This window comes from Delphinapterus leucas, chromosome 20, assembly GCF_059928025.1.
Source record: "Delphinapterus leucas isolate spDelLeu-1000000601 "Yukka" chromosome 20, BTC_Dleu_Yukka2, whole genome shotgun sequence".
Taxonomy (NCBI): domain Eukaryota; kingdom Metazoa; phylum Chordata; class Mammalia; order Artiodactyla; family Monodontidae; genus Delphinapterus; species Delphinapterus leucas.
The window spans coordinates 27,320,252-27,347,279 of record NC_143148.1 but is presented as its reverse complement, the minus strand read 5'-3'; the positions used below and the strand labels follow the sequence as shown (position 1 = coordinate 27,347,279).

General features: G+C 50.3%; 1 protein-coding gene across 10 annotated transcripts in view; it reads right to left on the bottom strand.

Annotated features, from left to right (window-relative positions):
* ADCY7 (adenylate cyclase 7) overlaps window positions 1-16,098 on the bottom strand; it is a 79,328-nt gene extending 63,230 nt beyond the window's left edge. For 3 of the 10 annotated variants that reach the window (XM_089903003.1, XM_089903006.1, XM_089903010.1), the window contains exon 1: window positions 15,858-16,098. The gene's annotated coding sequence lies outside the window, so the exon portion shown is untranslated. Of the gene's footprint in view, window positions 1-2,207; window positions 7,267-14,652; window positions 15,183-15,208; window positions 15,281-15,857 lie in introns of those variants that run through there. The other 7 variants (XM_089903004.1, XM_089903008.1, XM_089903012.1 and 4 more) reach the window with 4 other exon arrangements.
* Between the last annotated feature and the right edge of the window lie 10,930 nt (window positions 16,099-27,028).

The window sequence follows — 27,028 nt, the reverse complement described above, 5'->3', positions numbered from 1 at the left end:
TCCCTCAGGGGGCCCTGGAACTTTCCCGGGCGAGTTAAGCACTGCCCTTGGCCTGGGCAATGGGATGTGGAAAGCCGCCTTCTGCTCAGTGTGATGTGCCCAGGACAGGAGGAGAGAGGTGAGGGACAGGCCACCGGCCACCCCTTCATGACCCCTGGTAATGGTGGGATGGCAAGTCATGGAAAATGCAAAGGGCTGGGTCATCCACCTCCCCGCTGAGGCAGGACTCGAGCACGGGTCCAAGAACCCACGGCCCAGCTGGGGCGCGAGCCCTGACTCAGCCCAGCCACCCCGCAGCGGGGACAGGCAAGACCCTCCGCCAGGGAGGCTCCCCCGCACCAGCCCTCCAAAGCCACCCAGAGCCCCTGTTCAGCTGTGCTGCCCCCCACCAGCCTCCCCAAAGGCACAGCGTCCCTACCCAACCCCAGGCCTCGAACGCGGCGGCTCTCCGTGAGAGGTGGTGTGTGCAAGTGGACGCCCCCGGGGACCGACTCCCTGTGTGGCCCAGGACGAGACGGTGCCCTGCTGGCCTTGGGCTTCTCCTCTGTCAACTGGGGACAGACGACACTACCACACAGGGTGGCGGGGAGGCAGGGAATGGGTTAGACCAATAGTTACAAACTGTAAAGGGGGGTGCACATGCCCAAAGTGGTGTCAAGTTGGGCCTCTGTCTCCTCTTGAGAAGCACCTCTGGCTTGTGTGGAAGCCCCACTCCTGCCCCGTTCCCCACCCCCTACCCCCGGCTCACTGTGCCAGCCCCCAGCCCCGTAGGGCCCATAGGAAGACTGCCTCTCCCCAGACCCACTCCTGGCAAAGAGGCCCCGTGAGACCACCCTCACCCCCGACCCCTGGGAAAACGGCCGCCAGTAAACAGTCACTTCTTTTCGATGAATGACCACTGGCGACTTCCCCCCCAAAGCTCACACCTTCCCCACTGTGGGCAGAGAATGTGCACAACCTGAGCGTCCCCTCCCCTACACCAGGAGCCACAGGAAAACTCCAGGGAGCCCAGGGCCCACGTGGAGCGGGGAGGCCCGCAGCCTGGTCAGAACGGAGGGCGCTCAGACGGGCCTTCCAGACTCCGCGCCCCGCTGGACGCCCGCACTTCCTGTGGAGCCAGTCCCACTATACTTCCTCTTAAGTCTACCCGTTTCATTTCTGTGTCTTCTTCGGCCTTGTCCAAGGCAAAAATACGTGCATGAAGTCACAGATCCAATGTCCTATTTCCAAATTTTTTTTCTGAAATGTATGAAAATGAATACCTACACGTGAAGCCTGTTCACCCACATCCAGGCTACACCGTCTGAGGAGCAGGGTCCCCACCCCGAGAAACGCTGGTCTGGTCACCCCCTCACATCGTCCACCTGCACGTCCGTGGCAGAGAGCCGGTGACAGCCCACAGTCACACAGCCATTCCAGGCACCCGTCCAGGCCTTGCGGACCGGGGTTCTGTCTCCCAGAGGCCCAGCCCAGGCCTCTGCTTTCCCAACCCCCTCCCCTCCCCCTCCCCTCCGGGCTGGCCAGGAAGGAAGCCCCCAGGGCCAGCTGTCCTGAACCCCATGTGATGACACGGACAGGAGATGCCTGCTTCAACCTGTGTCTGTGCATGTGTGTCTGGATGAGTGGGCAGGAAGATCCAGAAAGACCCACTCCCCACGGTCCACACTGGTGGTCCCGGGACCTCGGGCTAGGAGGACTTGGAGGGAAAGAGAGACTGTTCCATTTTCTTGAGGCATCTTGGTTCTTTGCCTCATGGGCATGCATCACTTTCAGGGTTTGGTTTTTGCTTATTCTTTTTCAATCTAACAACATAAATTCAGTTGCACTTCCCCAGTTAACTTTTACTTTCATTGAGAAAAGTAGTGTACTTGTAAATGTAAAATTACAACCCTGTAAAGAAACTCGGGCACCTGAGAGACAGTCACGGCAGTCTAGGTGGACCAAGCCAAATAAACACCACCACAGTCATAACAGCACCTTCCAGTCAGGCCAGGAAGAGCCGGTGACAAGGCATCTCTTTCTCGTCCAGAAGCCCCCCCACCTTGCCGTCTGCCCAGCAGCCTCCAAAGCCTCCCCTACCTCCAGTCCAGACCCTGTCCATCCACTCCCAGGCTAGGCCCGCCTGGTGGGGAGGGGCGCTGCCCAGCGGTCCCCTCAGGCCCAGGCCACTAGGACACATGGTGCTCCAGCTCCCCTCCCCACATTACCTGGCTCTCCTCCAGGGCCCCTCGGCAGCTGGGCCAGGGTCAGAGCCAGTGTGGAAGTGGCCGCCGCCTGCCCCTCCTAGGCCAGTGTCCAGGCTCACACGTGTGAAGGCTCGTTCTACCAGCTACCTAATGAGAGTGACTCACATCTGGGACCCACAGCTTCCTGCTCTGGCGGTGGGAGCAGCAGAAAGCCTCACGTTCAACCCTCAGCTCAGGGCCTCTCGGGGTGTGTAGTGGGGCTCTCCCAGCCCCAGAGAGCCCTCAACAGGAGGGGGAGAGCTGTCAGGCCAGGCTCCTGACTCCAGTGACTTCATGGAAATTGGAAGCTTTAAGCTGGAACCATTTTCAAGAAGTAAAAAACAAAACAAGGACCAAAAGCCTGCATGAGAAGCCCAGCGACAGCTTATGAAGGCAGGGAGTAAACGCCTCCCTAATGAGCAATTAGAAGCAAGAGCGGCCGGGCAGGGAGCCGCATCCTGGCTCCGCCACTCACACAAGGCTCTGAGCCTCAGTTTCCCCACTGGGGTCATGGGATGCTCAGTGGTGAGGCAGGAGACTAGGAGGGACTGGGAAGCAGGGCGCACAGACCTCCCAAAACAGAGGGGGAAAGCACCTCCTGGTCCTCAGGGAGCCCTCTGAGCATGAGACATGGGGACCTGGGATCATCTTCTACCTTTTATCCTGACAGTAAACCCTACTGTTCAGTAACAAAGTAGGGAACGGTGTCCAATTTTCCCAGCTGACACGTCCTGCCCTCCCCAGGTCTCCCTTCCAGCTCTTTCCTCAGAGGAAGCAGACTCTTCTCTGCTGACCTGCTGCACCCCGAGGCCCAGACCCCGGCACTTGACACCTCACCCCTCATACCAACTGCGAGGTCCCAGCAGGCAGGACCTGTGCACACAGGCTAACGTACCCAGGATCACTATTTAAACACTGACTGTGTGCTGGGCACCATGCACAGCCTCATGAGGAGGTCCCGCTATTGTGCCCATTCTATAGAAGAGAAAACTGAGACTCAGGCTACTCACTTGCCCAAGCACACACAGCTTTAAAAAAAAAAAAAAAAAAAAAGGCAGAGCCAGAATTCAAACTCAGGTCTGTCTGACTCTATGACCTAGGCTCTCTCAACCACTCACATCATGACCCTCCCCAGGAGCAAAGAAGGGCTTCCCTGGAGACAGGCTGATCCAGATCCCACTATGCCCTCCTTGGCAGGTGCCCTCGCCCGAGATCTCCAAGCCCTGGCACTTGGTGCTCCCAAACCTGCCAGCGAAACTTCCCCAAAGGAGGGGCAACTGCGGGCTTTCTCAGCATCAGGCAGGGAAGACTGGTTTCTGTTCGCTCAAGGTGCCAGGCGCAAAGCACAGCCCCACCCTCTCCTGTTCCACTCAGCAGCACCCGCCCTCCCCCCCCGTGGGCAGGACTCCTCTCTGGTGCTGGGGACACAAGCGTGTCTTGGACACAGCGTGCCCACCACCAATGACATGGCACAGAGATCTGGGAGAAGCGTCCGTGAAGGCAAGATATGTGGTCCAGAGCTCAGGGGAGAAAGACCTCACCCACCTGGGGGAGGTTCAGGGCCTCCCTGAAGAAGGGGACCCAAGAGAGGGCGTCCCAGGCCCGGGAGATGGCCCAGCCAATCCCTGACTGGTGCGTGGGAGCAATAGGCTGTAGAGAGTGGCAAGGCCGTGAAATAGTGGGCAAGAAAGAATAAAACTGCAGCAAAAACAAGGCAGACACAGTTGGCCGTCGACCAAGAGACAAATAACACTGAGCTCTGAGCACATAGTTTGGCCCCATTTGACAAACCCAGATGTCAATCCCTTTCCCCTTGGGAAGAAACCCCACAGCACCCCAGCGTGTTTCAAACTCCAGGCAGATTTATGAGAGGGAGTGTGAGCACGGAAACCATCAATACTACAGTCACCACACCCCGGAGAGGGGTCTGAGCAATCAGGTCTGGCGATTCACCCCCAACCCAGTCCCTTGTCCCATGAATGTGGGATGAAGAGGCTGAGAGCTCTGCAATCAGAGTCCCCATCAAGTGACCTTGGCCGCTCAAGGAGCCCATCTGTAAAGTCAGGACAACATCATCCAGCTCCTTGGGAGGCCGTGAGGGTTAGTGAGAAATGTGTATAAGGCACACAGTAAGTGCTCAGTTACAGCTGAAGACAAGGGAGGCTGGGCAGAGGGTGCTCTCTCAGTTTTAAACCCTAGATCCTGGGCTTCCCTGGTGGCGCAGTGGTTGAGAGTCCACCTGCCGATGCAGAGGACACGGGTTCGTGCCCCGGTCTGGGAAGATCCCACATGCCGCTGAGCGGCTGGGCCCGTGAGCCATGGCCGCTGAGCCTGCGCGTCCGGAGCCTGTGCTCCGCAACGGGAGAGGCCACAACAGTGAGAGGCCCGCATACCACAACAACAAAAAAAGTAATAAACCCTAGATCCTGGCCCTACTGTACACCTGTCCTGTTCAAAGAACTTCCATGGCTTCACGGTACCTCCTGAGTCAAGTCCTGGCTCCTCCTCTCGGGCCTCCACACCTGGCCCAATTCGTCTTTCCATCCTGATCTCCTTTAACCCCATGATCCAGCTGCCTCACCCTGCTATACCTTGGCTCAAGCCTTTCTGCCACCAGGAATGGTCAAAATGCTACTCATCCTGCCGAGACAAGTACAAACGCCACCTCTTTCAAGAAGCAATGCCCCATCGTCGCCCCCTCTGGGCCACAGTGCCACAGGCCTCTCCTTAGAGGATATACACTGTTACCTTCCTTCTGTAGCATCCATTTTCACTTCTAGTAACAGCTCCCTATTCCTATGGAGAACCAGCCCTTCAGGGGTGGGCTCCTGATCAGTGTTCACTGAGGAACGGGCATGTGACTCAAAATGTTGAATTCTGGGACTTTTGTTGGAACTAACTGGAAAAAGAAGATGCTCTCATTTCACTAGGCTGGGAGGATATGAGCTGGAAGCTGCTGGGCTCATCTATGCCACAGTGGTAGTCAGCCTCCAATGACCCTTGCCTCCTGGTGTTCACGCCCTTGTATGGTGTCCTCCCACATTACCTGGGCGACCAACAAAATACTGCAGAAATCACATGTTTGACTTCTGAAGTCATGAAGAATACTTTGGCTTCCACCTTGCTGCCTCTTGGATTACTCCCTCTGGGGGGAAGCTAGCCAACGTGTCGTGAGACACTCAAGTAGCCCTGTGGTGAGGAACTGAGGCCTCCTGCCCACAGCCAGCACCAACCTGCCATCCATGTGACTGAGTCACCTCGGAAGCAGATCCTCCAGTCCCCGTCAAGACTGGACTGATGCACTCTCACTGTAGCATCCCGACCTGATCAGGAGAGACAGGGGGGCACCTCCGCTCTTCCAGCAGACCCACCCATCCCCAGTACCAGGCACTTAGGAGGCCTTCACGACATCTCTGCCAAACTGATCTGCACTCAGAATCCCCTAACAAGAACATAAGGCAGAAACACAGAACCCACTCTGTGCAGACAGCAGCACTCCCCCTGCCTGGGAGGACAGAGCAGTCTGGCTCAGTAGTGGTGTCAGGTCTGCTGGCCCCACTCCTCCAGGCCCCCAGTTCTTCCACGCTCTGGGCCAGGAGATCCCCGAGGAGACAGCCTCACCGAGGCAGGCACAGCCTTGTGGTCCCGTCACTCACCCTCCTCCCAGAATGATTTTTCACACTGGGGGGAGGTGGGGTGCATTCCAATGCAGTGACTCACCTCTGGCCCCTCTGCCATCGTCTCTTCCCAGTCGACTGCAAACTCAGGGATGTGCTAGGATCCCTTCCTTCCCCAGGCTGGGAACATATGGAGATGCTCTGGCTCACTCCTTCAGTCCAGAGAAGGGGCCGACTGAGGTCATGCAGCCAGTTACAAGTTATAGGATGGAACAAAGGCCCTCACTCCTAATCAGTGGTGGTCCTAAGGGGTGAGATGCAAAGCCGCTCCAAGGAGACACATGTGTTAATAAGTAAACAGCACCTCTGCAACCAAACTCAGCTCCCTTACTTAGCCACTGCCCCTCCTGTGCAGAAATCTGCACAGCTGCTGCTTGTCTCAGTTAGAATGCCAGACAAGGAAAAAGGAACCACCCTGCTTCATGCTGGTGGCACAGCCTGCCAGAGGGCAGGGGGCTGGCTCCCATGACCCCCATGGCCCCAGCCTCTGCCAGGCCTCGGGGACAGGGCTTTGGAGAAGGAAAGGGGCAGCCCAGGTCACAGTGTGTTGAGTAACTGCAGAGAATCCTAAAAGAACAGATGTGAAAGCAACTGCCCTGCCAACCAAAAGTCCTTACTTCCTTTGAAAATCTTGGCAGCTGGGCTACAACCAGCGGCCGCCTGTCCTTCCCCACACCCCGTCTGGTGTGAACTACTGATGGACAGGGAGCAAGACCATGACCCCTCCCTACAGATCCTGGGAAGGAGGTTATGGAGGTGCCACGAGGTGAAAACAGACCTTTCATTCAACAATATCACAGATTTACGTATATTTTTTAACACAGAGGAAAATCCGGAAAAATATACTCCAAAACTTAGGAGTTATTGCTAGGTGATAAAATTTAACACAGTTTTAATTGCATATTTTCTTGTTTATGCCTGTTTTCCAATTTTCTCTAATGAAAATATACCTCCCATGTAATTAAAAGATAACAGGGAAAAGCAACTACTATGAAGAAAAAGCAGGAATAAGGAAAAACAATGGCCTGAGACTGGAAGGTCTCCACCCAATGCCAAACTCAGCACTACCTGTAACCAAGTGAAAATGGAAAGTTTTTATGATAATTTAAAATATTACTACCTTAGGGACTTGCCTGGTGATCCAGTGGTAAAGAATCCGCCTTCCAGTGCAAGGGACACAGGCTCGATCCCTGGTCAGGGAACTAAGACTCCACATGCCGGGGGGCAACTAAGCCAGCACGCCACAACTAGAGAGAGAAAACCCGCATGCCACAACTAGAGAGAAGCCCGCATGCCACAATGAAGAGCCCGTGCCGCAACGGAAACATCCTGCGTGCCGCAACTAAAAATCCGACGCAGACAAAAAAATAAAGAAAATAAATTTAAAAAAAAAAAAAAAAAAAAAACTACTACCTTAAAGCCACTGAAGATCACAAAAAGAGATTGAACCAGACAATGTGAGCCCCCCAGTAGAAGTTTGCAACCCCATTTCCAGTGTGCTCTTGTGTGGAAAAAAAGTCAAAACTAAATTAGATCAAGGCTCCAGATACAACTACCAATCTATAGGAGGTTCGGTGGATAAAAAACACATTAAGCATTATAGGGAGCAAAAAATAAAACATGGCACGAGAGAGAGTGAATGAATATCAATCATACAGATGAAAGAAGACTTGAGAAATATATCAACCAATCTCATTACACAGACCTCATTTGGACGCTGATCTTAAAAAACTAAAATAATATATATATATATTTTGACATGTACGAAACAATTGGAAATTTGAACACAATACACTGCATGGATAGCTATGATCTTAAAGAATATTGCGAAGTTTTAGGTGTGGTAATAATACTCTGGGGTTTTTTTGTTCTGTTTTGTTTTTCTACTCCTTCTCCTTTAGGAATAGTTCCTTGGTATTGCAGGTTCGGTTCCAGATCACTGCAATAAAGCAAATATTGCAATAAAGTGAGTCACACGAATTTTTTTGGTTTCCTAATGCATATAAATGTTATGTTTACACTGTACTGTAGTCTATTAAGTGTGCAATACCATTATGCCTAAACAATGTACATATCTTAATTTTAAAAGACTTTATTGCTAAAAAATGCTAAAGATCATCTGACAAGGCAAGGTGGCCACAAGCCTCCAATTTATAATAAAAAAGAAACACAATACCTGCAAAGCACAATAAAACGACGTATGCCTGTACTACAATTTTTACAGATGAAGTGATATGAGGTCTGAAGGAGGGAAGTGTGTGGGAGGAGAGATGACTCCAGGTTAGCCAAGAGCTGGAAACCGTGGCATCTAGGGGATGAGTATATGGGGGTGGACATGCTATTCTGTCTTCCCTTGTGGGTGTTTAATTTTTCCATAATGGAATGTTGAAACACTGTCACTGTAAGAGCTCTGGCATCTGTTGTCTCATTTGAGTCTCACTTGGTGAAGGCGACATGCTCAGCCCCTTCCTACAGATGAGGAATGCCCCCCAGCCTGCCCCCAGGGAGTCTCAGAGCCAGTAACACAGAATCAGCCTCAGCCCTGCTCCCGACTGGGAGGGGTGGGTGCACCCTCAGCCTGAACCATGAGCAGGGCACAGACGCCCCCAGGCCCCTCTGCGGAAGCACCGGAGGCTGCAGGGCTGCAGGCTCCACCGTCCTGTACTAGCCTGGAGCAGCGGCCACCTTCTCCTTCGCCTCCACCTCCACCCAACTCCCGCACAGGAGCTTAAAGGCTTCCAGTACCAGCCTGGACGGCGGCATCTTAACCCCTCTTCTGGCAAAGCCCTCCGGTGGGAGCCCCTCCCCGTCGCATCCTCTGACCGCAAAGCAGTTTACCGGGGGAGTGGGGCGCCCAGGACCTCCACGCCTGCAGACACGGCCCGACCACAAACCTGCATCCAGTCTGCAGTGCCACAAACCCTACAGAAAATAATCCCCAGTGTGTACAAAGACTTAACTTACGGGCTACTCAGCGCAGTGAGCTAACTGCAAAAATACTGGAAAAAACCCTAAATGTCCAGCAATAGGGTACAGAGAAAATCAACCAGGGTTCCTAGTATACCAAATGTTGGAGCGGGCCTGATATGTGTCTGAGAACTCCAGCAGCTCCACTCCCAAAGCCTGGGGGCAAGCAGGACAGACACAGTAAGAAATGTAATGCTTTTTTTTTTTTCTTGTCACATGTTTAAAAAAAAAAAACCCCAAAACAAGAAATCGCCTGGAAAGACGTACACCAATACACTAATAGGTTACATTAATGGGTACAGATTCTGGCTTTTCTCCCCACTTTTTTTTTTTGTGCAGTACGCGGGCCTCTCACTGTTGTGGCCTCTCCCGTTGCGGAGCACAGGCTCCGGACGCGCAGGCTCAGCGGCCATGGCTCACGGACCCAGCCGCTCCGCGGCAGGTGGGATCTTCCCGGACCGGGGCACGAACCCGTGTCCCCTGCATCGGCAGGCGGACTCCCAACCACTGCGCCACCAGGGAAGCCCATCCCCACTTTACTGCTTAGGTTTTATGCTTTTTTAGTAATAAGTGTGAATTATTTGGGTAATTAACACAAAATTCAAGCCATTTGAAAATACAAAATGAGCTGACCTTCTCCTCCTCCCCAGGAATGCTGCTCAGTCTTGGCCCAGGAGGCAGAAGTTGCCTGGCTGTGGGACTTCTCAAGGCCACACGGCCTCTCTGAGCCTCAGCTTCCCCATCTGTCTGACACCAAATCCACCAAGTGAGCTCTTCCCACCTCCTCACAGAGCCTGTTCCCTCCTCTGTGAGATGGGTACAGTAAGGCACACCCACAAGGCCACACAAACACCACCTGCCTAGCCTCCCCTCCCCCACTGCCCATGGACTGGTGCCCTCATTTCCAGCCTTTGCTCATTCCTCTGCCTCTTGGGCACCTGGTGACTCTACACCCAGCGTGGTGGAGAACCAGGGGCATCAGAGGCCAAACGCAGAATGAAGCAATCCCCACGACCACACCCCCAGATCTCCAGCTGCTCGAGGCTGACAGGCTAGACCCTCCAGCCCTCTGACCACCCTCCAGGAAGGCGGTATAGCCCCGATTTACAGAGAAAGAACCAGAAACTCAGAGAAAAGAAATAACCACCCATCTACATATACCAAACCAAGATGAAGACTGCAGCCTGGGGGCCCTTCCGTGAGCTCCTCCTACACCCTCCTCATGGGGTATCAGCAAACCACCCTGTACCCTTTCTGAAGAGCCAGGCGCACTGCTTAGGGCCACGGGCAGGACCGAGGGAAGACGAGGAACGTCATAGGACACACCAGGCTGGAGGCACAAAACTTCCGGCACCTCCTCATCAAAGCGGCTGCAGCCCCCCAGCCCCTCTCCACACAGCTGGTAGGCGCTCAAGTGTAGGTTGAGCAAAGGACGTGCGATGCTGCACCCTCTGGCTGGAGGAGCAGGTGGGCGGAGGGGAGAACCCAAGGTGGGGCATCAGGAGGGAAGGGAAGAACCCAAGCCTTGGCCTGGCGCCCTGGGATCAGGTGTACAATGGCACTCTCCCAGAGGCGCAAACTCAGAGCCCCCGGAGATCAGACGGGACATCAACCAGTGATGCCGGCTGGCCGGCTGGCTGGCTGGGGACTAGGGTAAACTGGAGGCCCAAGCTCCGTGTAAAGAGAAGCTTCAAAGGAAATCAGAAATCCGGGTTTTTACAGAAACAGACTCACAGACATAGAAAACAAACTCAGGGTTACCAAAGAGGAAAGGGTGGGGTGGGGGGGGTGGATAAACTAGGGGTATGCGACTAACAGATACACACTACTGCACATAAAATAAACAACGAGGATCTACTGCATAGCACAGGGAACTATATTCAATACTTTATAATCATCTATAATGAAAATAATCTGAAAAATATGTATTTTTAAAAATTATATATATATAATTACATATATATAACAATATATATACATTACATATATATAACTGAAAAAAAAGAAATTGGGTTTTTTTTACATAAAATCTCATGCTGGCAATGAATCCAAAATAAATTTTAAGCAGTTCTCCTGTCAGTGCTCTGGACTCACTGCTGTGTGACCCTGAGCAAACCACTTAACCTCTTTGGGCTTCAACTGTCATCTGTAAAGTGGAAAAATAACACAGGGTATTGTGACAATGAAGTAAGACAAAGACAAAGATGTATACTCTGTCCATATTAATGATAACAAAAAGCAACACTAACAATAACAGCTAATGCTCAGGGAGTGCGAGGCACTGCTCTACGTAACATCAGTTAATGTCATTTCATTCATACTGTTAGATGGGCATTTTTTTGAACTGTGTATTTTGAAACACTTTCAAACTTTCAGAAAAGTTAGATGAAAACTACAAAGAACTCTCCTATACTTTAAGTCACATTTGCCTATTTGTACCATTTTGTCTCACTTTCTGTATTATCTGTCTATACATATGTTTCTCTTTAATATTTGAGAGCGGTTTGCTTATACCGTGAGCCTCTACCCCTAAATACTTCAGTGCACGTTTCTTAAGAACAAGGACCAATATAGTTATCAGGTCACTTAATACTGACACACTACTTTAATCTATAGTCCATGTCCAGTTTCATCAGCTGTCCTGATAATGTCCTTTATGTAATTCTTTTCAGCCCAGGTTCACATAACTGCATTTGGTTGTCACGTCACTTTGGTCTCTTTTAATCTGGAACTGTTCCTGGCTTTTGAGATACGTAGTCTTATTCTGTCTCCATTTTATAGATAAGAAACTGAAGCTCAGAGAGGTTGAAGCCCCTGCCCAAAGTCACACAGCTAGGAAATGTTGAGCTTGGACTCAAGCCCAAGAGGTTCCCTCCAGAGCCTGTGTCCTTGTCCTCCAGGCATAAAAGCTTGCAAATAGTAGCCTTTGTTGTTAATAACTGAAAACAGTGGCTCCCTCTGCAAGCAGGTGGATGGCTGCTCACAGCCACCTCACTCAGCAGGTGGTCATTAACTGAAGGGGTGGCCTCCTGTGCCCACACTGGCTGGACCTCCTGCTGCCATCTCCCCACACTTGGCAATGGCCCTGGCCCAAGGCCCACCACCCCACCCTGTGGGGCCCCATTTAGCTCCCTCTATACAAGCTGGGCGGTGGAGAGCTGGAGGGGCCCACAGCTCCTACCTTGCTTTTTCCCCCTCTTAAAGTGACAGTCCAGGTACAAATGCCCATGTCCCAAAATCAGAGCAAGGCAAATACCCCAGGGACAGAGCCTGAAGTCAAAAGGGCCCTCAGGCCATGTTCCTGACCCACAGAGCACCAGACTGAAGGGGACCCCTGAGGTCAGTTGTCCAAGAGGGGGCTGAGCACATCCTAAGACACATGACAGAGTTGCACTGGAGAGAAGGGTTTATAGGAAGAAGGAATAGCAAGAGGAAGGGCTGGAGGTGGGAGCGGAGCTCTCGCAGCAGGGCATCACGCAGCCTGTGTTGCGTGCAAAGAGGACCAGGAGGCTGTGGGCTGATCCCACAAACTCAGCTTCCTCAGGGAGGACCCACGTGGATGTGGACTTGTCCACTCTTCTCTGGCCAAAGTCCCTGCCCCCAATTCCAACCTAGGCCGGGCAGCATCAGCTTAAAAAACCACTCTTTGGTTCCCAGATGGGTGTGGCTCAGGGCCTGGGAGCTGCCACCAACCTTGCCTCCATCACCTCTAGCTCTTGCCCACCCACCAGCTAGGCCCCATCAGATAGCTCTCCAACAGTTGGTCGTGAGCCACAAATACCAGCAGACTCGCAGTGGGAGAGGCAACACTGTCAACAAGAAGTTTGCAACTTCTGCCTGAGCTCCAGGCCATTCTGTAGACTAGTTTGTGCTGAAATATCTCAGAATCCTGGGACCTTCCCTTTGGATGCCCTATTAAATTCAGAAGTTTACCGACCTCACCTGCAAACCCAATTCCAAGTTTCAGAAGCAGAATAGCTCTTGAAAATTTTCCAGAACAAACAAAAAACGGAACAGTTTTGCTTTTCTTCTTCATTGTAGACAATTTTGAAAATACAGAAGGCATGAAGAAATAAGAAAATGACCTATCGACAAACTCTCCCAAAGATATCACAATGCAGACCCCTCCGTCCATCCTTCTAGTGCACAGACCAGCCTGCCTGCTCTGTGAGCCTCTCTCTACAGAGGTGTTTGGGGTCAAGGTGCAACCACTCTGTCGCCCCTATTGGCAGGGGGCAGGGACCGCGCCTAACTCGCTTTTCTGCCTCCTACCAGGGCAGGCCAGTCGAGGCTCCCTTGCTGGAGTCAGCCACAGAGGCAATATAAGCCGTTATCCCCCCATTAGCAGTCCCTTTGAGCCCAGCTGCAGAGGAAGGGGATCCAAGAGGTGAGGTCAGCAGCAAAGTCCAGAGCATCTCCTGGTAAGCAGTAGGAACAGGAGGAAGAGAGGTGGGCAGGCAATGTGCTCTACCCTTGCGGGGGATTTAATGGGCTCACTTAAGACTGCCTGCTGGGATGGGATCAGGCTCCCAATGGGTACTTAGTCAGACTCCACCAGAACCAGGCCAAAACAGGATGGGAAGACCAGAAGGCCAGGCCCTAGTCCCCACTCCAGGCCTAACTTGCTACAAGACCTTCAAGGACTTCAGCTTTCCCACCCATAAATGGTGCTCGTCATTCTGTTCCTAACAGGATCCAACGGTACAAGGGACATGCCATGGCTTTGTAAGCCATCTGGCCTCAGAAATTGGAACTCCCCCACCTCTTTCAGCCTTCCTCCATAAAAGGCCCAAGAGCAACCGCTCTCAAAAGCCCAAGGGCATCAAGGGCTGAGGAAGAAGACCCAGCCTCTGAGGATCCCAAACATTCAGCACTGGGGAAGGCAGCTCCAAAGGTCACCCTGTGGACCCAACTCCATGCCCCAGACCCAGCTGGCCACCCCTGTGGGGCTTCCTCACTACACTGGGGATCTGCCCCTATAGCTCCAGGTCCACAGCGGGACACGCTCACCTCTCCTAGGAGGGCACCTGCCCACGTGTGAAAGTGGTGATTGATTGAATGCCAGAGGCCCTCATCTCTGAGCCCAAAGCCCCAGCCTGCCAAGTGCCCTCAGCCTCACGCCCTGAGACCATTGCAGTCCTGCTGGTCATTCATTCGTTCGTTCATTCATTCATGCTTCTGTTGACCATCATCCTGGACCAGGTCTGAGGAGGCTTCAGCAAGCAATGAGGGCCCTGAACCTAAGGCCAGTCCAGATCTGGCCATTCCAGGCACAGCCTAACCACCAAGGGCACCAGTGGTCCTCACCTTAAAGGCTCCACTTCTAGTGAAAGGGCCCAAACTCTCATTTTCCAGCTCTGGCTCTGGGACTCAGAAAGAACACGAATTCTTCGCCTTTGAGGAAGGGGACCCGAGATATACACCAGGAGAGAGAACAACTCCAGCCCACACTGAGAAAGGCTCCATCATCTCACCCCCAACCAGGGATGGTTACCATGCCGTTCGCGTAAAAGGCTAGGTTTCGGGAGTGTCCCAATGGGGACGCAAGCCAGAGCAAATGCCTCACCGGCTCTCCCATCTACACACCGCCCCCCTTAACTGGTGAGGCGTCCTGCTCACTGTGGCTGTGACTGGACTGCTTCCAACCCCAGGCCGTAGTCTTGCCCTTACCTGAGCCTTCTCCCTTTGAGTTATTTTTTACTTTAAACAGACCATATTGACCCTCCTGGGGCCCCTGCCTTGCCTGAGCCTGAGAAACCTGAAAAACCAGCCCCTCTTTTTACCATCATAAGCCAATGGGCGTTCCAACAGAGTGGTCGGAGCGTGCCAGACCCAGGGGGGACGCAGAGCCATGTCCCTCAGTGAGGTCTCAGTCTTGTCATCCGGAAAGTGGGGTTGGGCCCCAGTTCCTGCGCTGAGGTCCTATGTGGGAAACGTCTCCCCGCAGTGCCTGAGCGAGGGGGCATCTGAGAAGACCCACCCCAAGCTTGGGCCAGAGAAAGCGCAAGGCCGGGAAACGGGGCGGGGGCGGTTCCGCGGGGCGGGGGAAGGGGGCAGTCGGCCGACCCCGCGCCTCTCCCCGGCTCCCGAGGCCCGGGAAGGCAGGCCGAGCGAGGGGCCCGGCTGCAGCCGCCCACGCCCACCCCTCCGCTCGGGTGCTGCCTGGCGGGCGAGCAACGAAGAAGCCGCAGACGCCCCCCACGCCGACGCCCTGCCACGCGGGGGTCCAAGGACCTGGCCGGCGGGCGCGTCCCCAGGCCCCGAGCCGCGGCGCGCGCCCCCTCGGTCCGGCCCGCCCGCCGCGCCTTTCCCCGCCAGGGCCGTCCGGACCGCGCTCACCTGCCGCCGCCGTCGTCGTCGTCGTCGTCGTCGTCGTCGTCGTCGTCGTCGTCGTCGTCGCCGCCGCCGCCGCCGCCGCCGCCCAGCTCCTGCGCCGGCCGTCACCGCCGCCGCCGCCGCCGCCCGAGTGGGCGCGCCGCCGCGGGCGGGATCGGGCTGTGCGGGCGGGGGCGGCGGAGAGGCCGCAGGCGCCCCCCGCTGGCCGCCCGGCCCAGCCCGGAGCTCCGGGCCCCGGGCCCGGGCCCCGCGGCCGGGAGGGAGGGCGGCCCCAACGCCCCGGCCCCCATTCGGGCGCCGCGTGCCGCCACCCTGCTCGGTTTTCACCAGAAACGCGGAAAACGCACAAGCATCCCACAGCCGCCACCCGCCTTCCCACGCGGGTGTGGGAGCGAGCGGCCAGGCACCCTCGGAACGTGAGCAGGAAACAAAACCTTTTCAAAACACATTCTCTTCCTCAAGGCCACGCACGTGTTTGGACGCGCCAGGTGCAGCCCCACCCCCAGAGGAAAACACTTTCTAGCAAATTCTTTCAGCTGTTTCTGCTCCAGATTCCCATCCCACCCCCACCAGTAACGCCGTTTCTAGAAGGACCCATGGACTGTGGTCTAGTGCCCTCCTGCCAAGATGAGGGAAACTAGTCGAAACCTACTGTCTCACTCAGGCCTTAAACTCCTAGGGGTCCGGAGGCGGGAGCTGCCCCAGCACCCGCGAGATTCAGCCCTTTATTGACTTTCTTCTCGGGCACCAGGAAGACCAAGCTCGCTTCAGAAAGTAGTTGTCCTCAGGAAGCAGGTGCCGAACCTCGTCGTGATCCCACTCACCACTGCCTACAACCCGGGTGAGGCCCCAGAGCTGGCAGCAAAAAAATCTGTCCTGTTTCCGAGGAACCCAGGCTGGGAGAACAAGAAATCCTTCCTCTGAGTCACCACTGGGAGGGACAAAGGAGGCTGACTGAAGGGGTAATCAAGAGGAGGAGGCGTTTAACTCATACACCTGCATGAGTTTCTCCCTTCCCACTTGTCCAGAGCGCCCTTATGCCCACCGTGGAATCCCGAGGCTCCCACTTTGCTGAGAGGAATCATGTGAGCATCTGTTGTACCCATTTCTCAGGTCCAACCTCAGAGGCCAGAGCCCCACAGGAAAGATTCCTGGGAATCTGCAGTTTAACGAGCCCCCAGGTGATCCTATGAGAAGCAGGTTCATGAACTCTGGTCTACTTGGGACCCTGTGGTGGAATCCTGGAGCAAGGTACCACAGCTTACTCCAGGGGGAAGAGACCCTGGATGTGTCACAGCCTTGACCCTGCAGTGGGCCTAGAGCCCAGCCCAGAGCCCACCTACTTTGGAACTATTATGAGGAATCAGAGGATGGGATGCTGGAAGGTGAACATCTGATTTCCATTCCAGATGGCAGGTGGGAAGATCCCAGCTGAAACGTCTGTCCTCAGCAACAAGCCCTCCCTGGTTCCCTGGAGACTGGTCAGGCACCTCCTTGGGCTCCCACAGCCTCTGGGTGTCCAGACGGTGGCCCTTGGCCCTCTAGGCTGGAGCCCTGGTGCAGTCACTGCTGCTTCCCGAGGGCTCAGAGGGGAGGGTCTTCCCAGCTGCTGGGACATCCCCCCGCAGGAAATGGGAAGCCCTGCGGTGCGCAAGATGGTGGGCACACCTCACGCTCAGCCGAGCTGACTTGGGAGCTGTGCCTGCCTACCTCCTGCAGCCCTTCCTCCTCAACCACCCAGGAAGTCAGGGAACCCACCTGTTTAACCCCAAGGCCTCAAGAACAGTGCGTGTCTCAGCCCCGCAGCAGTGCGTTCTGCTGCGTGAGGTCAGCCCTGGAGGGTGAGGTGGAGCCCTGGGCAAGGGATGGCCCAGTTGGGGCTTGCTCTCAGCTGTCTCCCTCCATTGGCCTCTCCATGCAGAGCGCTAGAAGCCTTCTGCCCTTCGTGATGTTGCAGGGCGGCGGGGCTGGGAGCTATGCTATGCTATGATTTCCCACCCTGTTGTGTGTGTCATCTTTATGCAACTCTGTGACCAACTCTCTTGACAGCGAACAGAAAAGCAGAGCCAGAGAAAGTGAGTTAAGCATGATGCCTGCAAAAGCGTTCGCCATGAACTGCCAGGATAGCTCCATCACCCCATCAGTGCTGTGGTCACCTCAGTGGCAGTCACCTCCTTGCATACTCAGCCCTCAGTCAGTGATTCTCAAACTATAGCCAGCATGAGAATCGCCCAGAGGCCTGGTGAAAACACACCCTGCCGGGCCCCACTTCGAGTTTCTGATGCAGCAGGTCTGGCAATGGCTACCAAGAGTTTAACCTTCTACCCAGCTCCCAGGTGATGCCAATGCTGCTGGCCCTCAGGCCAGCCTGTGTAGCAAGGCTCTGAGGCACTGGTCTCCAAATATGGTTGGATCCTATTCCCAGAGATTCTGATCCTGGGGTAGGTCTGCGAATATGCATTATTAAAAAGCCCATAGTGAGTTTAGTTCATGACGAAGATGGCACTTGAAATCAGAAAGGGAAGGAAGAGCTCCTTCAATCCATAGTGTTGAATTGGCTACCATTGAGGCAAAACTATTAGAAAGCACCTCAGTAACAACAACAGTCAACCAATAGAATCAGATCTTCGTGTATGAAAACAAACCTTATAAAAGAAGATATTTTAGTAATTTTGGAGTGGACAAGTCTGCATAGGATATCAAATCCACACTGAAGGGCTGCAGTTAAAAGTTGAACGTCTCTCTCCAGGTGAGGGGTCTCCAAATGTCCACATCGAGTATGTTTGTGATTTTAATTATCCACTGTGTTGAAAACCTCCAGAGCACGTTTGTCTGAAGAGTCCCTCATTAACTGCCCCAGGGACAGAGTCCCCCGTGGAGGGCCAGTATCTGCAGCTAGAAAACCGTCGGCATTTGTTGCCTGAATGAATTTCTGTGGTAGGCAACAGTTCAGGGGCCTTGATTCACTTGTGTAGGGAGAAGATTCAAAAACCTAACATAAGTCACTACAATGCAAGCTATGATTTGCTTATCTCAGTAAACTCAACCCTTCTCTTTATCAGGCCAAGCAGGAGAACATGCCAAGTTGGTGCTTTTGTCATTGCAGTCCTGGTACAACTTCTTCACTCGTCACTACGTGAAGCCGCGTCAGCCTTCCCAGCCGGATGGTCCTTGTCACTTACCGCTAAGGAAGAAGGAGCTTTCTCCTTGCCCTCACTCCCCCGAGCAGCACTTGTCATGGACAGGTGTTCTTTGAGTACCTGTGGAATGGGCTATGCAGCTATCGATTTTTAATTAGAAAGGGGATATGTACTTCACAGTAGAAAAATGAAACAATCCAAAGGTATGAAGGATTGGAAATCTGTCCTCTCCTTCACGCCACTCCCTGAGAGAAGTGACTCTCAAGGCTTGGGATATATTCTTTCTACACCCTTCTCCTTGGCAACCCAATTTTACGTTAGAAGACTCACCAGATTAAATCATTAGGCTGTATACCTTAAACTTATACAGTGCTGTAGGTCAGTTGTATCTCAGTAAAATTGGGAGGGAACAATGGTCAGAAAAGATGGTGGACTGAACCCGTTATCTACTCCTGCTGCCTCCTTACACCCACTAAAACAGCAATGAAAGGATTTTTTAAGGCCCATAAAAATGAAGAGAATGAGAGGGGAAGTAAAGAGTACAAATTTGGAAGGTGGGAAGCAGATGGACCAGTGGTACTGACTTGGCAGACACAAGAAACTGAATCACCCACTGGCAGTTGGGAAAGACTCAATCCCAGTTATACTGGAGTAAGCTCCAAAGTCTCAGAAAGTGGAAGTGCTGGGTATCTCAGGAAGCAAGGTAGAGCTCAAGTAAAGAAGGTAGGTTGAAAACCTAAGAAGCAATTAAGAGTGCCAGTCTCTCCCCCACCCCTGACTACCACCACCCAGCTGAGTACCCCTCCCCAGGCAAGCAGAAATCTGCAGGGTTTTTCTCTAGAAAAGCTAAAATAGTCTCTGGATTGGACCACACCAAGCCCAGCTGTGGGAAAAGAGAAATTTAAAGGGCACATTTATACAGGAAGCTGAGACATACCCCGCCCCAAGCCAGCCCTCTTCTCCACTCAGCTAGTCCCAGGGTGTTGGCAGCCAGACCACTACCCCCAGGCTGGAGGGATTCCCTGGGGAACCCCTGAAGATCCTCTCCTCACCCCCATCAAGCCTGATCACCCTGAGAGAAGCACACAGCTGGCTGCCACACTGAGTGCAGAGCTTCCCACGAGCTTGTTAGGCCCCATTCTTACACGTGTGCAGGCAAGCAGAAGACATCAGGAATCCGAGGAAAGCCTCAACCCAAGAAAACAGAGTCCAAGGCAGCAAGAGGGGGAAAAACGTTCACAGAGACTATACAGGCAAACAATAACTGTATCATTAATATATTCAGAGATTCAAAAAATACACTGTAACCATGAAAACGAATAGGGTACTATTTTTTGACAAGGAACATCTGAGGAAAACAAAAGAATCCTCAAATGAAAACATGATAGCAGAAATGAAAAGCCAAGAGAAGCGTTGGAAGATAAGGTTGAATAAAAAGTCAGAGGTGGAAAATAGGGAAGAAGAGATAAGAAAATGAGAGCTCGATCCAGGAGACACAATATCGGAATAATTGTGGAGTTCCTGAGAAAACAGAAGAAAGGAAGATAAGAATTCAAGATTTCCCAGTACTAAAGGTCATGCGGTGTCAGATCAGAAGGGCCCGTACCATCTAATGCCCCAGTACAAGCGACAAAAATAGAACGACCAAATCTCCATAGTAGTGAAATTTCAGACCACTGGGAACCAAACAGGAGTTCTTAAATGTTTCAAGAGAAAAAAACGAACAAATAAAAGGTTACAACCAGCTTTTCTCACAACAACAGTGGGAGTGATGAAGGAATGCTTTCAAATCCTGAGGGAAAAATGTTTTCTAACCTAGAATTCCATACCCAGCCAAACTATCAGTTGAGCATAAATGAAGAACAAAGACATTTTCAGGTGTTTACTGTCTGTGCACCCTTTTCCAGGGTACTGGAATGTGTGCTAAGGAAAGGAGAGAGTTTATCAAAAAGAGGGAAACGGGATACAGAGAACAGGAGCTGCAACACAGGATACGTGATAGGAATGTCCAGGTGGAGGTTGGACAGACCAGGGTGACGTGTGCACAGGCACAGCAGGCCAGAAGCTCCAGGAGAGATGCCTCTGATGCACCTGAGCATTTAGAGAGGCTTAGAAAATTGGCAGAGTTTAGGGTGAATTAATGTGGAAAGCTGAAAACAAAAAACTCCAGGAAAAACAAAAAAACTTGTGCAGAAAAGGGAGTCATATTATCATCCAGCTCAATGGATAAGCACAGCATCTACACAGTCACGATAATGCAACCACTGTATAGTGTGCTAAGCAAAATTCAATATAACTGTGTTGGGAGGTTGGGGCACAGAAGTTTGGGGTTGGTGGGAAGTCAACACACAATTTCAAGAACAAAAAATCAAGAAGTGTATTAAAGGTATATTATTTAGAGACAAGGAGGTAAACACTCCACCCCCCAAAAAAGCGGGGAGGGAGAAAGCAGAGGGAGGGAATGGGAGGCAAACTTTTAGAACTATTGGTTTTAAACTGTAACACAACTCCTGCTCTGTCCCTATCCACCTGCTTTTCACTTCCTTGGCAGACCCCCCTCATGCCAGCCTGGCTGCCTTACGCACCCCTAACTCCATAGGCTGTTCTGTGTTGCCTTTTCCCCTTCACTTGGGTCTTCCTGTGGAGACGTCTTGCCTACTTATGTGAAAGCACTGTTTTCCTGAATTGGATTTTAGAAAACAAAGATGCACGATGTAATCACCTTTCAACTATTTTGAGTGCTTGCACAAAACCACATTCCTAAAGATACCTGCTGAGTGATTTAAGTACAAAAGTGGTTTGCAACCCACATTGGGCAATAGCTCTTTTGAATATTGATTGACACACCATTTGATTAGGCCACTTGATACTTTTAACCCTCTCCTTTCCCTTCAATTTCATCTTGGCATTAAACACTGACATTTTTATCTCTGATGGGTTTCTCTTCAACGTTTTAATCCTGTGTTTTCAAATTGGAGTTAGTTACTCGCTTTAGAAACACACATATAACACACATTTATACTATTTACACCCAAATAGATTATTTCACATATTAATTTGGGTTGCTGATGAAAAAATTTAACAGTCAATCTAAGAAAGAAATGGTAAATTTTACTTGGGCCAAACAGGATTATAACCCAGGAGACAGGCTCTCAGAGAGCTCTGAGAGCTCTTCTGACGAGGTAAGTGGTGGAGTCCAGTAGAGATGTGACTTTGGCAAAGGGCGTATGTGCAACCAAGCACACATCTTGGTAGATGGTCGCTGCTAGCCACAAGGAACAAACATCTTGGCTAACGGTTTTCTAAGTATGGGAAGATGCAAGAAACTGGGTTCGTAAAACCTTCTCCTGAAAATAGCTATCTGAGGGCCAGTCTCTCAGTCTTCTCAGAGCACAAAGTGCTTCATCTGCTCTTCACGTTGAACTCCTTTCAGGGTGTCCTGGGGGTCAGCAGCTGGATGGTGGGCAACATTCTTCATTTTACAATCCCTTGCCTTTTGGTCTTAATTTTGACCAAGTTTGGGAAGGCATTTCGTGACCAATTTGTCCCGTGATGCCAAGAATGTTCGTCCCCTGGTCAGGCAAGGATTTCGCTGATAGGCCACTCAATTTGCTATTACTGGACTAGGCCCTGTTAACAGTAGCCAAAAGCCTCTGGACCACCGGTCTTACTAGTCTGTTACGGTCCAGGAAAGTTCCCTCTTCCCACATCTAGAGTTACACTATTACAATCATTATCTTGCATATTTGATCAACTGTTTCAAGTTGCCTAACCATCATTAATTTTCTCTGAGGCTAGTCACACATTGGTAATGCAAGAAACAGTAACCTTGTAAAATAGGCAGAATACAAGTAACATTAGCTAGTAACATTAATAAGGTCGTAAGTATTTAAGAACTTCTATTAGGTGCAGCCCAGTATATCCCCAGGTCCTCTGAGCAGTCTGTTCTGCACCAATTGCTATCTTTCAGGGAAATGATATATTGGCATTGTACAGAAAGTTCACCAAAGATGTCTGCATGTACAAGGTTATTATGACCCCTTACAGGATAGAGAAAGGAATGTTATCTTCTAAGGAGTTACATGGCTGGTACCAGAAGGAGAAAAATTGATCTTTATGGTTGAGTAGGTATTTCTGCCCTTGGGGAGGTCTCATTAATGCATAATGCAGACGCACAATGCACACCAGAGGGGAGGGAGGAGGCCCAAACAGGCAGAGAAAATTTTTATTTTTAAATTGTCTTGCCATAAAATATGAATTTTTATTGCATCGGCGTTTCTAAATGGTTTTCTTAGACAAGCAAGAAGTATAAAGCATTCTCCTTATAAAGTAAAAAATGGTCCCAATTTAAAAGTCAAAGTTGTTGCGTTCCTAAGCTAACCTGGTAAATATAGAACATCTCATCACAGACTTAACTGAATGATAATGAACGCAGATTACAGCAAAAATTCTACAATTGGGCTTCCCTGGTGGCGCAGTGGTTGAGAGTCCGCCTGCCGATACAGGGGACATGGGTTCGTGCCCCGGTCCGGGAAGATCCCACATGCCGCGGAGCGGCTGGGCCCGTGAGCCATGGCCGCCGAGCCTGCGCGTCCGGAGCCTGTGCTCCGCAACGGGAGAGGCCGCAACAGTGAGAGGCCCCCGTACCGCAAAAAAAAAAAAAAACAAAACCAAAAATTCTACAATTGCAGCCTAAGAAAGTGATTTCAAGGAAAGCACCTCCTTAGAAAATGACAGCTCCTAAAGAGCAGGGAGACCACCATCTGGAATTTCCGACAGCTACTGTTCATCCTTTTTCCAACAATTTTTTCCAGCAGATTTTCCCAATAAAATCCAAGGCAGTTTTCTGCCTACTCTTGACCCAAATAGCTGGATCCCTTTTCTTGCCAGAGTTCCCTCTCTTGGCTCACTGTATGATTCATTCTACTCTAAGGCAGATAACTTATTTTTAGAGAAAATTTTACGGTTGTTGCTGCTACAGTCACTGAATGGTCTTAAAAGATTAAGTTAGGGGACAGGTGGGGGGAAAATGATCAATAGAACTAATATTTTTTTAATCAGTTTTGCCAAGGGCAATTTTTTACGTGGAAGTACAGAAAAAAAGTAGCAGGGTGTAGTTTCAGACGACCATGTTGCATTTATAACATTTAAATCCTAGTAAAGGGGCTTCCCTGGTGGCGCAGTGGTTGAGAGTCTGCCTGCCGATGCAGGGGACACGGGTTCGTGCCCCGGTCCGGGAGGATCCCACATGCCCAGGAGCGGCTGGGCCCGTGAGCCATGGCCGCTGAGCCTGCGCGTCCAGAGCCTGAGCTCTGCAGCGGGAGAGGCCACAACAGTGAGAGGCCCGTGTACCAAAAAAAAAAAAAAAAAAAAAATCCTAGTAAAAATATCAAAAAGCAACTCATGAAAATTCACCTAAAAGATAAAACTAGGGGAATTTTTTTTTCTCAGTAAAAGTTCAGAAGAAAAAAGGCATCAAACAGCAACACTTTATAAAACCCCTATTCAAGTCAAGCTGAAAAGTACTGGACATTTCATAAGCGCTTATTAGCTTATAAGAGCCTTGGGGTATCTGACATGTGAATTTACCAAAGCTACTTGCAAGCAAACGTCAGCATATAAAAAGGAACCAAGTAGATCTGTATGTGCGCTGACACGGAAAGATCTCTCTATATGGTAGGAGATTTGCAGAATACTATAGAATGATACCACTTATGTAAAAGGGGAAATGACCCCTCTGAAATTATATTTGTGCAGATATGTTTATGTGTGAAAATGCATTTCTTTTTAAATCTTAAAAGTATACATCCCGAAATATTAAAGAAGCTGGCTCTAACATGAAGGGATTAAGAGGGTGAAGGGTAACTAACTCCTTTTATGTAGCTATTTACAAATTACATTTCTTCACAATGAACACACATTCACGTATTTGTTGAGAAATTAAGTAAATTCACTGTGTCTGGGTGTCTGGACAAAAATCATCCTGTATATTCAATTTATTTTCTAATTTACTTTGAGAAATTTCTGGGGTGCTATTTCACAGGATTATACTTTATTGCTTTTTGTTTGGTTTTTTTTTTTTTTTTTTTTGCGGTACGCGAGCCTCTCTCCGCTGTGGCCTCTCCCGTTGCAGAGCACAGGCTCCGGACGCGCAGGCTCAGCGGCCACGGCTCACGGGCCCAGCCGCTCCGCGGCATGTGGGATCCTCCCAGACCGGGGCACGAACCCGTGTCCCCTGCATCGGCAGGCGGACTCTCAATCACTGCGCCACCAGGGAAGCCCTACTTTATTGCTTTTTAAAAGAGAACATTTCCAGTAACTGGAGTGGGCAGTCTGGATTTACCAGCCAGTGGCCTACAGACTGCTGAGCTACTACTCTTCACCCAGAACCAAGCTTTGTAGTCATCCTGTAGCAAACTATTCAGGATTTTCCCCGCCACCACTCAGTTGCGCTCCAGGCAAGCACCACTGGTCCATGCCGTAGGACTGCCAGTTCTGCTCCCTGGGTGAGCATAATTCTGAACACATGCTTTAGTTGCACTTGATTATTAACCCTGCTTCTCTCTGTTCCTTGGAGAAACTAACATTTTCATTACTCTATTGTAAGAGTCTGTGTAATCTGCTCCACTGAACAAATGGTATCTCAATGTCTTAGTACAGCAAGCGCAACCCCTTACATTAAAGTAAAGAGTAAAACTGGGTTGGTGCTTGCAAATATCTAGATTTGAGGGAGTCTGTCCCCACAGTCTTGCAATGGCTATGGGGAGGCCAAAAGGATATCTTTGGCTAGGACATGGGCAGAAGAAAAAAAAAAAAAAGCATCTTCGAGCATCTTCCTCTCCACTGCTGGCATTTATAAAAATGAAAACCCACAGAAATGCTATCTGTACAGATACAAGAAAACCTCTTACCAGTCTAAATTGGGCCGTCCTCAGAATTACAAGATAATTTCTTTTTAAAGTAGCTATTCCAGTCTTACATAAAGGCTCATACCAGAGGTTATGAAGATAAATCAAAGTACAAAGCCTTTATTGAACTGCAGATTATGAATAATAAACCCGATGGTAAGCACTGGAGGCAGATGTGTGCAGAAATGCAATTTATAAAATTTTTAAGGCAAACAGTTGACATCTTTGAAGAAATCATTGGTAGCTTAAAAAAAAAAAAAAAAAAGCTTCCAGGTGTGCAATTCATTCAGAGCATTCAGGGTAACTGGTGCCCAGTGATATGACCTCAGGAAATGTCGAGATTTCATAAATCATTTGTATCAAATCTCTTTTTCTGGTAAATTCCTTTCTGCCTCTGCAGCGGTAACTAGACAAGATTGCAAAGCTTTCAAGATGATTCAAGCCTCCAGCACCTCACAGGAGTCCGCATTTCTTAGCACAGAAGGCAATGCTAATCAAAGAAGGAAATAAATAAAAGGTTATTAAAAACAAACACAGGTTCATCAAACTGCTAAATACATGTATCTATGTATATTCCACTCAAAAAAAAAATGTTTATCTCAACAGTCCTTCACATTTCATATCCAGAAGCTACACTGGCTGCCACCTATCCTCTCATCTTTAACACCATGCGGTAAGACGGTGCTTTTTAGCAGTGAGTACAGCGCGAAGACTCTGATACTTGCAACAAGTCTTTGAATTGTTTTAGGATTACAGGACTTTCAAAAGACTTCTTTAAAAAAAAAGTGACTGGAAGTTTCAGTACGTAAAAATCAGAGGGAGGGGATCTTAAATTTCAGAGATTCTGTTTAGGGACAAAGAGACATGCTGTGATAAGCCGCAACCAAATATAAAAGGTAATATGAAATGATTTAGGGAACAGCTATGAATTGCACAGAACCCAAGCGGAAAGCTGAAGATAAATTTAAACTCAAAGAAAGTGGCTGATAACCAAAAATCTCATTCTCTTCGAAAAGTACGGCTGACTAATCCATAAGAGACAAGGACTAGATTTCATCAAGTTACTGGCTTTACAGAATGCTTCTCCTGGGCCCCTTTCTTCTCCCCTCCCCACCCACCCCACCAGTGGGTAACGACCAGCTTGTTTTACTTCATAATCTCTCGTTACCACAGCATCTTTAAGATAAAACAACACTCCTAACAAATTCATCCCGACTGTTTCCTTAGTGGAGACCTTCCCTGTAATCAGGACACGTAGAAGCTGCTGCAATGAAAAGAAGCCATGGCTGTGTGGAACCAAAAGGACTTAAATTAAAATGCAAAATTAAGATGATGTGCAAATACCAATCAACACGTTCGCTGAAATACACAAAATAAGAGAACACCTGACTTCCCTGTTAGCATCTGTTCTTATTGACATGGCTAACATGTCTCTCAGTAAATCCAGGAGATACCTCAAGTGTTTAGTCATCAAAGGGCATGCACTATCTATCTCCATCTCTCTGGTTCAGCCTCTTTCTAAAGTGTTACCTCCTTCAGGCTAGTAGACTATGGACTAGGCTAAACTGAAAACTTAATAAGGCACATACTCAAGCAGAAAATATAAAGGCCAAATACTCAGAAAAAACAAAAAAAAAACCCAACCTGACATGAGGAAAACAAACATTAGCGCATTAGCAGTTTATGAGCTAAAAGCTGTCCTTAAGTAAATATTTAACTCTGGATATAAAACAGATCAGCAGACTTTATAAGCAATTCCTTTGGTTAATAATTTT